The sequence below is a fragment of the Octodon degus genome, unplaced genomic scaffold (genome assembly GCF_000260255.1).
Source record: "Octodon degus isolate 3935 unplaced genomic scaffold, OctDeg1.0 scaffold00181, whole genome shotgun sequence".
NCBI lineage: Eukaryota > Metazoa > Chordata > Mammalia > Rodentia > Octodontidae > Octodon > Octodon degus.
The window spans coordinates 1,185,751-1,198,791 of record NW_004524757.1 but is presented as its reverse complement, the minus strand read 5'-3'; positions in this window follow the sequence as shown (position 1 = coordinate 1,198,791).

Genomic DNA, 13,041 nt, shown 5'->3' with positions numbered 1-13,041 from the left:
TGACAGTTACTGGTGGCTAGGCGTCATTTGTGGAAGTAAGCTACAGTTATTTCTTTGAAATCCACCCTGTAGACTCAGGTGGAATCATGACCCATAGGGTGGAAGAGAAGTCCATTTTGTACCAAATACATTTAAAAAAAGATAATAGAATGAGATAGTGGCATTTATTTATTTCCTGACTTCCTGTCATTGTGTTTTCTACCATGCCAAGCTGCCTCCATATTAACATTTTCTTCATTGTCTAAATTAATCTTTTGTTTTGAACATAATTTTTACAACCTACACTCAAAAGGGAGCTAAAATGCAAGCATGCCATTTTTAGATTTGACACTTAAATTTTTTTTGTGTACTAGTGGATGCATGGAAGAAAGGGTGTGTTGGGAAGCAATTTTTCCCAAATACTTTATTTCTGCATGATTCAGGTCCTACAGACTTTGCCATCAAGTTATGAATGTTGACATAAGAAGAACTGTTCTAGAATGGTAAATCTGAGTATTTCTTCCTTCCTGAAGGACATGGAAGGGACTAAAGAGAAAGATCTCTTTTCTTTCCCAGAGAGACATTTGCTTAACCCAACATAAGGATGAAGATATGAAAATCCTCTGCCTCATCCCCACAAGTCCCAGGTAGATGGAAAATTTCCTAGGTTTAGGGTTGCTCTGCTATGATCCAGCATTGGCATATGCAGGTACTGCCTGACCCGTAGTGTGTCACACCATGATGATTGATTCTCAAAAAGTCAGGGCTAATATATTTCTTTGACTAATGCTTTTACTGTAATACTGTAAATGGAATTCATCTCTGATCCAGAGGTTTTGTATCATATATAGTACCTAACGTGTTACTTACAGATTTTGTAAAATCTCAGATCTCATGAAGCTTCTAACTTAACAGGATGATAGAACAGGATTGTTCACATATCAAGCTCACACAAGTAATGAAATACACTGTAAATACCCATGAGAATGCAAGTGATTCTGGCTTGCAGAACCATTAGGTATTTGCCCATCAATCACTAAGAGAAACATTTTCACTTGTGTTGTATAATTATCTGTATTCAATTGTGTGGTTTCAACACCCAAGTATTCTTTTGGGATAAATGAAACAAAGCAGCGTTCTTTAGATTTATGCCTCTGACATTCTAATTTAAAGGTAGAATCATTTAATTTTTACCAGTCCTATAAAACTGAACCTTGGAGGTCATTAGTCCAACCTGCTCACCTTTAAAATTTCAAATTTGTAATTGGTAAGAATCTACATTTTCCAACTACTTTTTATCACCAGATGGTTGAAATGAAATAAAGTTAGAATTAATAAGGCTGTTATACAAATGTGTTAAAACCTTTGAAAGAAATTATAGGGTCACTACTATAGTTTGAGTTAATATCAACCACACAATAAGTGAGGCTGAGCCACGATTAATTCTCAAGGCCAGCCCATGGTATAAGTGCAACCAATACCATTCAAAAAATTAGAAAATCAAGTCTTATAATGGTCACTAAGAGAAAAAGTTAGTAAATGGAAAAGTTGGATTGAGGCCCAGATCTTCTGGATCTACATTCTTAGCTTGCTTCCAGTTTTTATTCTAAACCTTTTATCATAAATATATGAAGAAAAACAAAACTTTATGATGGAAATAACTGATTAGTATATGAATGTTTCCTTTTGAGCACTGGTTTTCTATATACATAATATATTTGTGCAATTCAAGATTATAGAATTTAGAGTTGACTGCATAATAAATGACAACATTAGAACTGGTTGGAAAAGTTCAGTGTATTGTCACTACAGTGTTCTGCTGCTGGAGGATTCAATTGCAGGTGTGTCAGGTATTTGATGTTTTCAAAACCCATATGTGCTTAGATTTTCCCTAATGTTGACAGCAGAAGAAGGAAAATATCCTAGTAGGGTGGGTAAAGTTCATGGAATTTTCACCAAAAAGCCTAAAGTCTTTTATTCCCAGAGATCAGTAAGTTAAGATTCTCACCCTGACTATCTATGCTGATACCTGTGAACTAAGCAATGACACTGAAGATAGCAATATGTAATAGAAGGGTCATGCTTGGAATGCTTGTCATGCTGGTCTTCTAAATATGGACTTCTGGTCATGACATACCAATTACTGCCATACTGTCGCTCAAGTAAATGTTTGTTTTTTAAAAAAAAGGTAATAAAAGAAAAAAAGAGACAAGAAGAAAAACTAATGTCACAGGACTGTCCTGCTACAATTCTGTATATGGTTAGATTTCTAACTTTCTGTGTAAAAATATGTAATTGTTTATTCATATTTCTTAACTATTTTTTGTATTTTTAATTTTTTCTCCATATTCCGTAGAGACTTAAAGTTTAACATATCAATACTAGGTGGAAAATACCTGTTCCATGTTATGCCTAAGATGTTTGATATTCAGATAGTGAGGTTAAACCCAACTACATATGTTGTAGGGTAATAATAAGCTTCTCTTCTGATGTAAAGGTTAACAACCTAAGTTTGTAGACCAAAAATTAGAGATAAAGAAGGGCTGCAAGGACAGCCAACATTTTGGTCCTAGCCTTTCAAGATCAGTGAGGACTCAGGACATAGGAGAACCTGTACTGTAACATCATGTAACTCAGTTGTGTCCCAAATTTTCTGATTAAGGAGATTATGGGACCAAGGAGGAAAGTGATCGATGATGTAGAGTGTGCCTAAGTAGAGTCACATGGAGAGAAAACATTCTCTCAGGCTTTCACAGAGAGTGCATTGCCCAAGCAATGGCCGTGACTCATCCACATGGCTGACACTGACAAAGGATCTGCAAAGTATGGTACACGGTTACAGGATAAATCCTTAGGGGATCTGACTGACCTTATCAGATACAGAAGTTACATGTCTTGTTATATAGGTCTTGCTTTATCTTGGTCTTAACAATCCAGCAGAAAAGTATAAAAACGAGGTATTAAAAGTAAAGCGATATTAATATTCTGAGCTGTGAAAGGCTCAAGTCAACAACTTCTGACATTTCCTGTCCTACGGATAACCCACTACTATTATAGACTACTGGACTATATTGGATTATTTTGCTGAATTCATGCATCTACAATATTTAAATGGCAATGGAATATCCATCTCTAACAAAACTAAACGAAGAAAGGGGATACAAAGGAAGGACCATTTTGTATCTGTATATACAAAATAGGATAGATATACAGCTACTTTCTCTTAATTTAATGAGAAGAAAGACTTGTACTAATAGTGTTTTTGAACAGGATATCATGTCTACATCTTTTACTATGAACACACACTAAGAAGATAACAATATGCAATGTATTAATTATTGAAACTGTCCTATTAATCGGTTTTGAAACTGCCTCATTGCTGTTTCTCAATAAAATTAATGAAAAAAAGAATGGTGAGTCTGGAAACATTATTTTTTTAGGGGACTGGTGCCTAAATTATATTATGTATCTATAATTGGCTAATTTCTCAAATTCATTCATTGTTGTTTTTCATACCTTTTTGTGGATCGTTTAATCTACACATAATTTATTTTTGGAGACATTTTCCAACAACTTAATTTAAAAATAATTGTTTTTCATTTAGGGCAGATGTACTTTGATCTCAGAAGACTAGGTTATTGATTTCATAAAACTTTCATTTGAATTTGAAATGCAAGCATGTTAAAAGTAATGATATCTAAATATGAGTCAAAAACACGCCTTATTTAAAACTATGTATAACAGAATATAATTATGCATAGCATGTTAAGTTCCTTTCCACGGAGATGTGAATCACAAGCAATAACACTACCTTTTGCATACATAGGTGTATAAGGGAGTGATTTAGGAACGCAGGCGATTTGGCTAAAATGGAAATAAGATCCAGTTTTGGCCTTCACAGGAATTACTGATAGCCAGAAGACAGGCCTGTGAAGAATTCAGGTAAGAAATTAAAAATATGCGATCAGTAAATGACAGGCCAAGGAGCAATTAGGATCAATCCAGGATTTGCAAGCAGCATAGTGATGTGATCAATGTTAACTTTTCTGAAAAGTTTCTCTGGTGAGTGTTTATGAGTTATAGAGAGACAGGATTCAGGACACTATATTAGCATGACAAGGTACAAGAGTCCAGGTAAGAGACAACCTTTCTGTAATAGAGGGTAATATCTGGAACAAAGAAACTGATCTTCTTGCTCCTTTTCATTCTGGGAAAACTACATCTGAAGTTTGAAGTCCAATTGAAAAGAGGCAACAATACAGTTAATATGCTTATGTTCACAAAGTCATGTGCCTGTGAGAGGTAGGCAAGTGCTTTGGATACTTCTCTCATTGCAGGGACAAAATACCCAATGCCCACAATTAAGGAAGGAAAGGTTTATTTAGCTGGCAGGTTGTGGAGGTTTCAGTCCATACTCGGTGGGCTCCAAGGCAGAGTGGCATATGGAAGAGGGCAGCAGTTCACGGCAACAGACAACAGAAAAACAGCAAGAGCATAAAAGGAAGAGTGGTGGCAATAGCACCAGCAGAGAGCAAGCCTCTCTCCCTTCCACATATTCCATTCAGGCTCTCCTCCCCAGCTGGGTGTAGCACTCACTCCCATAATCCTAGCATTTTATCATGAATTAATCACTAGAAGCCCACTGTCCCATCAATTGTATGAGGCTTTGGGATACAAGTAGACACAAACAATAGCAGCAAGTAACATAGAGAACTATGAAGAAATTATAGAGGATATTCATTGAAGAAGGAAAACTTTTTTACCTAAAAGGTATAACTTTGAATGTCTATTTTTAAAATAAATTTCTATGTGTTTATGAAAAAAAGATTGAAAAGACTCAAGCAGATGAACAGAACTATTGACTCCACTAGTAAAGATCAATACCTAGCACACAGGCACTGGGATGTCATTCCCAAAGTAGGAATTAGGAGGCCTGGGTTTAAAATACAAACAAGTGAAATTCATTTTTAAACTGCATTTTATTATCCATGGTGCATTTGAAACATTTCAAGTGTCCAACAGTCACTTGCGGTAGCCAACTACAGTGTTGGGCAGTACAAATCTCATCAGTTATCCACAAGTTTTCAAAAGCTTGTCAAAAGTTTTTGGAATTCTTACCTGTTTCTAATTTAATCTTAGATGCATTCATTGTCCGCAAGCTCTTTGATCCATCTCTTTACTCTCAATAATATGTTGCTTCTCTCCTCTTAGTTGCTAATTCAAATGATCTCATCACCCAGACATAGTATCTATAGCTTCTTAACCTCTAATGTAAATTCTTAACTCTGACATGTTTCTGTTTCCTGATTCAAATATCTTATTCTTCCAGATCTTCCCTTAGCTATTTTCACTATGTTTACTCTTTATGGCCATTGGAGTAGTAAAACTTTAACTAATTTTCACCCCACCTTGAAAAATTGATATCCAATTTAAACTTTAAGAGAATTCTATGTATCATCTATTCAACTGCATTTCTCCAGGATCTTCATCTGTTTGATATAACTTCAGTTTTCTCTCCATCATTTCTTAAACTCTGTTCCAAACTTTGTTCAGTGTCTTATATGTATCAGGCTATATGGTCTCACAGTTTTCAAACCAATTTTCCATTACTTAGACTCCTTTACTCCATCTGGTTACAGTTAAATATCACTATGAGAAACTTCCCTATCTGATTCCTGACTCCTCTTTGGCTTGGTCAGTTCTGGTATCATCTTCAAACAGCATGTTATATATCTAGTCCCATAGTACTTGTCACAAGGTTTTATACCTGCTTTTTAAATTTATGTATTAGCTGATAAAATTTTATCTCAATGAAGAAGATATTTTCTATAACATCATCTTCCATATCCATGAAATTGTCTTTATTGAACTATCCACTATCAATATAAATTTATCATACCATGGGGGACCAAGCCTTTTATCATATAAGCTTTGAGAGCCAATTCAGACCCAAACCTTAACACCTTGGAACAACCTAAAAATTTCATTTCCAGCTTTATGTAGATGAGGACATTGAATTGTAGAGAACTATAGATGTTCATATTTTTTCCTGTTTTACATTTTAGGGAGGTTAAGTACAGTAAGAACTTTGCACATTTGGTAAGGATTACATCCGGGGCTGTAAATAAAATCAATTTACATTCAAAGCTGAAAGCTCATCAATGCATCCTTTAGCCAACCCTCATGGGATCTATAGTGTTCTTATCTGTCACCTCACTGTCAATTTTATTAGTTCTTCCATCGCTGGGGCAAAGTTCTGGGCATCCATAATTTAAAGGAGGAGAAGTGCCATTTGGCTCATGGTTTCACAGGATTCAGTTCATGATCAGCTGGGATAAATCCAGAACTATCATGTCAAAGGAGCATTGTGGGGCAAAGTTACTCAGTTATAGGTTGTCAGGAAGCAGTGCAAGGGAACAGTGCCAGAAAAAGAAGGGGTCAGGGACCACATATAATCCTCCAAGTCTTGCTTCTGTGACCCATATGGACACGCTGAGAAGTTTGCTTTATAATCTGCTAGGCAGCTCCCAACGCCAATCAAGTTTACCCCAAGAAATTTAATCAGCACAACCATGTATTAACCTTTTGGACTAGACCAAGGAGGAGAAAAGGCATTTGTTGTTCTACTCAGGTTATGTGATGCATCTTTCCCTATGAAAGTTGTATCTCAAGAACCTTCTTACAGCATATATTCCTGATGCTCACATAATTAGTGTTCTGTGAGTCTGCATTGCTGCTATACACAATTAATAAATGCTTATAACAATGTCCTTGGGCCGGGAAGATGGCTTAGTGGAATAAGCGCTTCCCTGGCAAGCACAAGGACCTGAGTTCAATCCCCGGTTCTGCAAAAAAAAAAAAGTTCTTTTTTGAAAAGAACAGGGTGCACATACACTGATAGTGAACATAGGATGTGAAGATTAAATCAGGAAAGACAGAATTTGGGATGCAGAATGTTTATGATTTGACGGCTCCATATTGAGTTCTTTTTTAAAAAAGAATAAAAAATAGAAAAGATATAGTTTTTCATTAAACAAAACAATAGGAATTCAACAATGGTTGTAATATTGTATATTGTTGTATTCAAATTAGTTGTTCAGATTACCAGATATAAGCATGCGAAATTGGGGAAAAATAAGAAAAAAATTTAAAAAGGGGTAAAAATTAAGCATTAATTACTCCTTTTTAACAGACCAGCAGAAATCATCAGTATAGTTTTCCAATATATTCTGTGTATAGATGGATATAGTTCTTTTTTTCCTTCTTTCTTTCTTTTCTCCTTTCCCTCATCCCAGTTGTTCTTTATACTCCTCAGATGAAAAAATACAAATGGCAAATAAATAAATAAATAAATGGAAAAATGTACAACATCATTATTCATTTGCAAAATTCAAGTTAAAGCAACACTGAGATTCCATCTCACCCTAGAAAGAACGGTTATCATCAGGAAATCAACCAATAACAAATGCTAGAGGGGCTGTGGACAAAAAGGCACCCTTCTCCACAGTTTGTGGGAGTGTAGACTGATGCAGCCACTGTGGAAATTAGTGTAGTGATTCCTCAAAAACTAGGATTGGAGGTCCCATTCATTCAGATATTACCCTCTTGGATATTTTTCCAGAAAAACTGAGAACATCCTATCACAGTGATATATGTGCACCCATGTTTATAGAAGTATAATTTGTCATGGCTAAATCTTGGAAACAACCAAAAAGTTTCCATCAACCAAGTAATGGATAAAAATGATGTGGTACTTTTATAACACTGGAATATTGCTCAGCTATAAAAAAGATAAACTCAAGGCTTTTATAAGTAAATGGATGCAACTAGAGATTATACTCATAAGTGAAATAAATCAGACTCACATGTTTATACATTGTATTGTCTTCCTCATGTAAGAACCTGAAAGAGTAAGTAGATTCTGGAAGGTACAATTGATACTGTGAAAGAGAAATAAATTGTTCAGAGGGAACTAGATACAATTTGTGTTTCAGTCTTTCTTTGATGCCATCTGCAATGATGCCATGGTCTAAGGAACTTAAAAGTAAAAGCCCTTGATCCCTGAGAAGTCCAGTTATAAATGGATCACTGCAGTAACTATGAATATACTGCATTATGGACTTCACATTACTTTTTTTGAAAGAGAAAGTTGATAATATGTGGAGTTGTTTCAAGCCATGTATTGAAGCACTAATAATTGATTAATTTTCAAAGTAAGATATAAAATATGAATATAATACCTATTAAAGAATCTTACATAAAGAAGGTGTAAAAAGACTAAACAATAATTTTGTGTGAGATGAGAGGAAAAATCTATTTCATTAAAAACCAGTAAAATGTGCTCTTCAATTTTTCTAAGATGAACAAAACATAAGAACACATTTTATCATTGCCCCTCATTTATGCTGAATTTCTTTCTGCCCCCAAACTGCCATTTGACCTTTTCATGATGTTGAAATAGCCAGGGAGGTAGCTCAACAGAACACATGCATGGTAATCGTGGGGGTCCTCAGTTCAATTCCTGGTTCCTCCCCAAAAAACTAAAGTGTTTACTGATAAAATAACATTTTTCCAGAGTCATCCCTGTATCCCAGTTATTTAGGTTTATGTCTGGTATGTCCTTGTGATTATGCCTTTCACAAGCACACTGTTTTGGATTGAATAGAGATTCTCCTAAAAACATTATTGTTTATATATAGATACCATTTAGTATACTTGGACATTTGCACATGAGAATGGAAGAAGAGCCAGTCAAAATAAGTAAAGGGGAAATATATACAGTTGTATCATGGTTCAGGAACTTAATTCTTTCCATAATTCTGGTCACAAACCAAATTGGAAGATGACTGAACCAAATTTTTCCATAAAGTCTACACTGAACTTGATTCAGTTCTCATTTAATTTGATTTTCAACCAGAATTGTGGAAAGAATTATGTTCATGAACTGAGGCACCAGTTTTTTAATACTGGTTGTTGTATTAATAAACTACACAACTAATAAAGTGAAAGAGCTAAATACAATTATAGGCATATACCAGTGGTGTTAAGAATGACAAAATTGGGGCCGGGGAGATGGCTCAGTTGAATAAGCACTTCCCTGGAAAGCACAAGGGCCTAAGTTCAATCCCTGGTTCTGCCAAAAAAAAAAAAAAAGAATGACCAAATTTTGTGACTCATCTATATAGCCTCATATCTATGAGCTTAATATTATCTTGGCACATATGTACATTAGTGAAAAATAGAGTATGAAAGCTCCCAGGGAAAAATTGCTTATTTATGAATTATTATAAAGGTATAAAATTTAGAGCACCAAATTTCTAGATTTAATTCTACTTTAGTTAATATGATGTGGCAGATATTAAGGATTCAACTAATAAAGCTACACTCTGGACAAATTATAACAAGGTAACTTTTAAAACACTGCTGTATTGTGAGAAACCTATGAAAATTCACAAGAAGACTGATAAAACAAAACAGTGAATGGGACCTCTGAAGGTCAGTTGTAAGTTGAAAGTCAGACTTGCTTTGTGAACAAGAGTCAATTATAGTTTTGGAACTGAGATCTTCTTTCTTTTCCCTGACTATGTTAGATACGGGAGTTAAAATGAAGTAACTACACTGATTCTACACCAGTAAAGAAGGCATTCTTGTTTGAGGTTTCTAAATCTTCCTTGTCTTCTGGAAAAGGAGGTGCCAACTCTCTTTGGAGGAAAACAACTTAGTGCTTCAGTGTTCTGAAAAACTAAATTCTATGATGACGAGCACTGAAGGACTCCATATTTATAGGACAAACTGTGTATGAAATATTTAAACAACTAAATTTGAATGCAATAAAATTAGCGATCAATGGTACATTACAAAAATGGCAAACATTTATGAAAAAGAATATAAGACAGCGATAAAAAAGTTACAATTTACACATAGAATTGGTAAAAATAGCAGAATAGACACAACTAAAGAGAGAGAAAAAGTATTGTACAGTTCAAAACAAATTCCACTCACTGCATCACAGAACAGATTTTTGAGAGTATGAGCAAGTTTGAGACATTGAAGTATGAATAAGAAAGTACAGATTTTAGAAATGGAGTCTCATGAAGAGAGAAGCCAGGGAACATAAAAGAGGAGAATGGCAGTTTTCAAACTTTATGAAACATCTAATTCTGTAACTTTATGAACACCTTTGCATCCAGAAAGCATAATTAAGAGGAAAACCAACATCTAATCATGTGTGTCCTAAAGAAAGATAAACTTGAGCCATTTGTAGGAAAATGGATGAACTTTGAGACGATAATGTTAAGTGAGATAAATCGGACACAAGTTTAAACATTGCAAGATTTCTGTTGTATGAGAAATGCTAATTATACATAAAAATCAAAATAAAATAGAAAATAAGAAGTAGGGAGACGGATCTTTCTCAAATGGAAAGGGAATCAAGAAATGGAACAAAGAGTTACAAAGGGGAGGAAAAGAGGATGAGAAAGCAATTACCATGTGTTGTGTTTTTGGACCAACTTGACACAAGGACTGTTACCATTATGTACTGCAAATAAGGACTAATAAGAAAACCTAAAAAATTAAAAAAGGAAATAACTTAGGCATCTGAGACATATGATATTGTGGTGAGCAAATAAAATGATAAATATGTATGAAAAAACCTGAGAAATGCTAGGTGATACTTAACTTGGAGTTTAAATCAGGAAAGAATATGAAAATAGGAAATAAGATATTCTTACAAAAAATCATGCAAATTAAGGAGACCTTGAGTTCAATTTAGTGTCAAAAATTAATGACATAAATTTTATTTTATTTTTAAAAATTTTTATTTATTTTAATGAGAAAAAGATGAAATAGTGAAGAAACAGTTTCAAAACAGGTTAGTAGGACAGTTACAATAATTAATACATTGCATATTGTTGTCTTTGTAGTGGTTATTCAGAGGACAAGATGCAGACATGATATCTTGCCTAAACAATGTTAGTGCAAACTTTTATTCTCAGTGAACTAAGACAAAGTAGCTGTATATCTGTATATCTATCCTAACTTTCTGGTGTATACATGTATACATGTTTTTTCCTTCCCCCTTTTATGTTACACAAAAAAAAACTGTCCTTTATTTACACTTTTGTGAAGTTAGTAACGCATGACACTAGATTGCTTACCAACTGATAACAAACCTTAACCAGACAGGATGTTCATCTCAGGAGTGAGGTAGCTTGTTTGCTTTAGGCAGTAGGCCAAGTCCCATCTACATATATTTGATTGATTTCCTAGCTTCATGGCTCCCAACATAGCCCCCTTTTTCATTTTGTTTTTTCAGAGATGGATGTTCCACTGCAGTTAGAGAAGATGTATTTGGAGAAGTCTTTAGAGGACCTATTCATACTGAAAACCAGTCTAAAGATTGCAGGTACTTCAATTTGACAAAATAACCCAATATAACTTAATAGTCTATAATAGTAATGGGTTATCAGCAGAACTGGCAATTGTCGGAAATTGGTGATTTGAGCCTTTTACAGCTCAGCATATTAATATGGCATTACTTTTTACACCTCATGACTATACTTTTCTGCTGGGTGGTTAAGACCAAGTTAAAGGAAGGCCTATATAACTAAAAATGTAACTTTTGTTTCTGACAAGGTCAGTCAAATCTCCTCAGGATTTACACTGGAACCATGTACAGCACTTTGTATTTTGTCAATGGCAACCATCTGGGTGGGTTATGGCCATTGCTTGACCAATTTGTTCTCTGTGAAAGACTGAGAGAAGTTTTATCTCTAGGTGACTCTCCTTAGGAACATTATACATCATCAATTACTTTCCTCTGTGGCCCCAAAACCTCCTTGATTAGAAAATTTTGGACATCACTGAGTTATAGGATGTCAGGGAACAGGTTCTCTTATGTCCTGAGTCCTCACTGAACTTGACGTGCTAGGGCCAAAATATTGGCTATCCTTGTAGCCCCCCTTTTTCTCTAATTTTTGGTCTGAAAACTTTGGTTGTTAAACATCCAAAAGAGAAGCTTAGTGATATTATTACAATGTAACAAAGGCAGTTTAGCTTAACATCACTATCTGTCTGAGTATTAAACACCTTACACTAAACATGGAACTTCTATTTTCCAGCAACCATGGATATTGTAAAATTTCAACATCTATAGAATGTGAAAGAAACAATTACACAGTTTTACCCAGAAATTTATAAATCAAACCACATACAACACTGTAGCAGGACAATCCTATGACATTTTTTTCTTCTCTCTTCTTTTCTTCTATTATCTTTTTTAAAAATTACTTTAAAGAGAGTATAGCAATCATTGGTATGAAATTAGAAGGAGTATGCATTTATATGACCAAAATGACAGGTATTTCAAGCATGGTTTTAGTATTATGCATTGTAGCCTCAGTGTAGTTGCTTAGTTCACAGATACCAGCATATAGAGTTATTCAGGGTGAGAATTCTACCCATTAACTGCTATTTTCCAAAACCTGATGGAGATTCTTAGGACCATTGCCTTAACCATCTTGTTTAAATAAATGTATGGTTTTGCCCCTGCTGTGTTTTGTAACTTTTCTCCTTTCTCTGTCTTCATTGTTTAACCCTTGAGTTCTCATTTTCTATTTAATTGTGTTATACCTTTCAATTTGTATTTCTTCTTTTGAGTTCTTACCCTAGGGAGACAATCCAATATTTACACAGGTAGGTCTGGTTTATTTCACTTATGAGTATGTATTCAAGTTGCATCCAATTATATATGAATGCTTCAAGTTTATTTTTCTTTATAGATGAGTAACACTTCATTGTATAAAAACACCACATCTTCATCCATTCCTCAGCTGATGGGCATTTTGTTTTTTTCCAAGATTTGGATATCACACATGGAGCTGCTATAAACATAGGCACATATATATCACTATGATATGATGTTTTCAGTTCTTTTGGGAAAATTCCCTATAGGGGGATAGCTGGATTGAACGGAATTTCCAGTCCTAGTTTTGTCAGCAGTCTCCTCACAGATTTCCATAACAGTTGCACCAGTCTACATTCCCACCAGCAGTGGAGAAG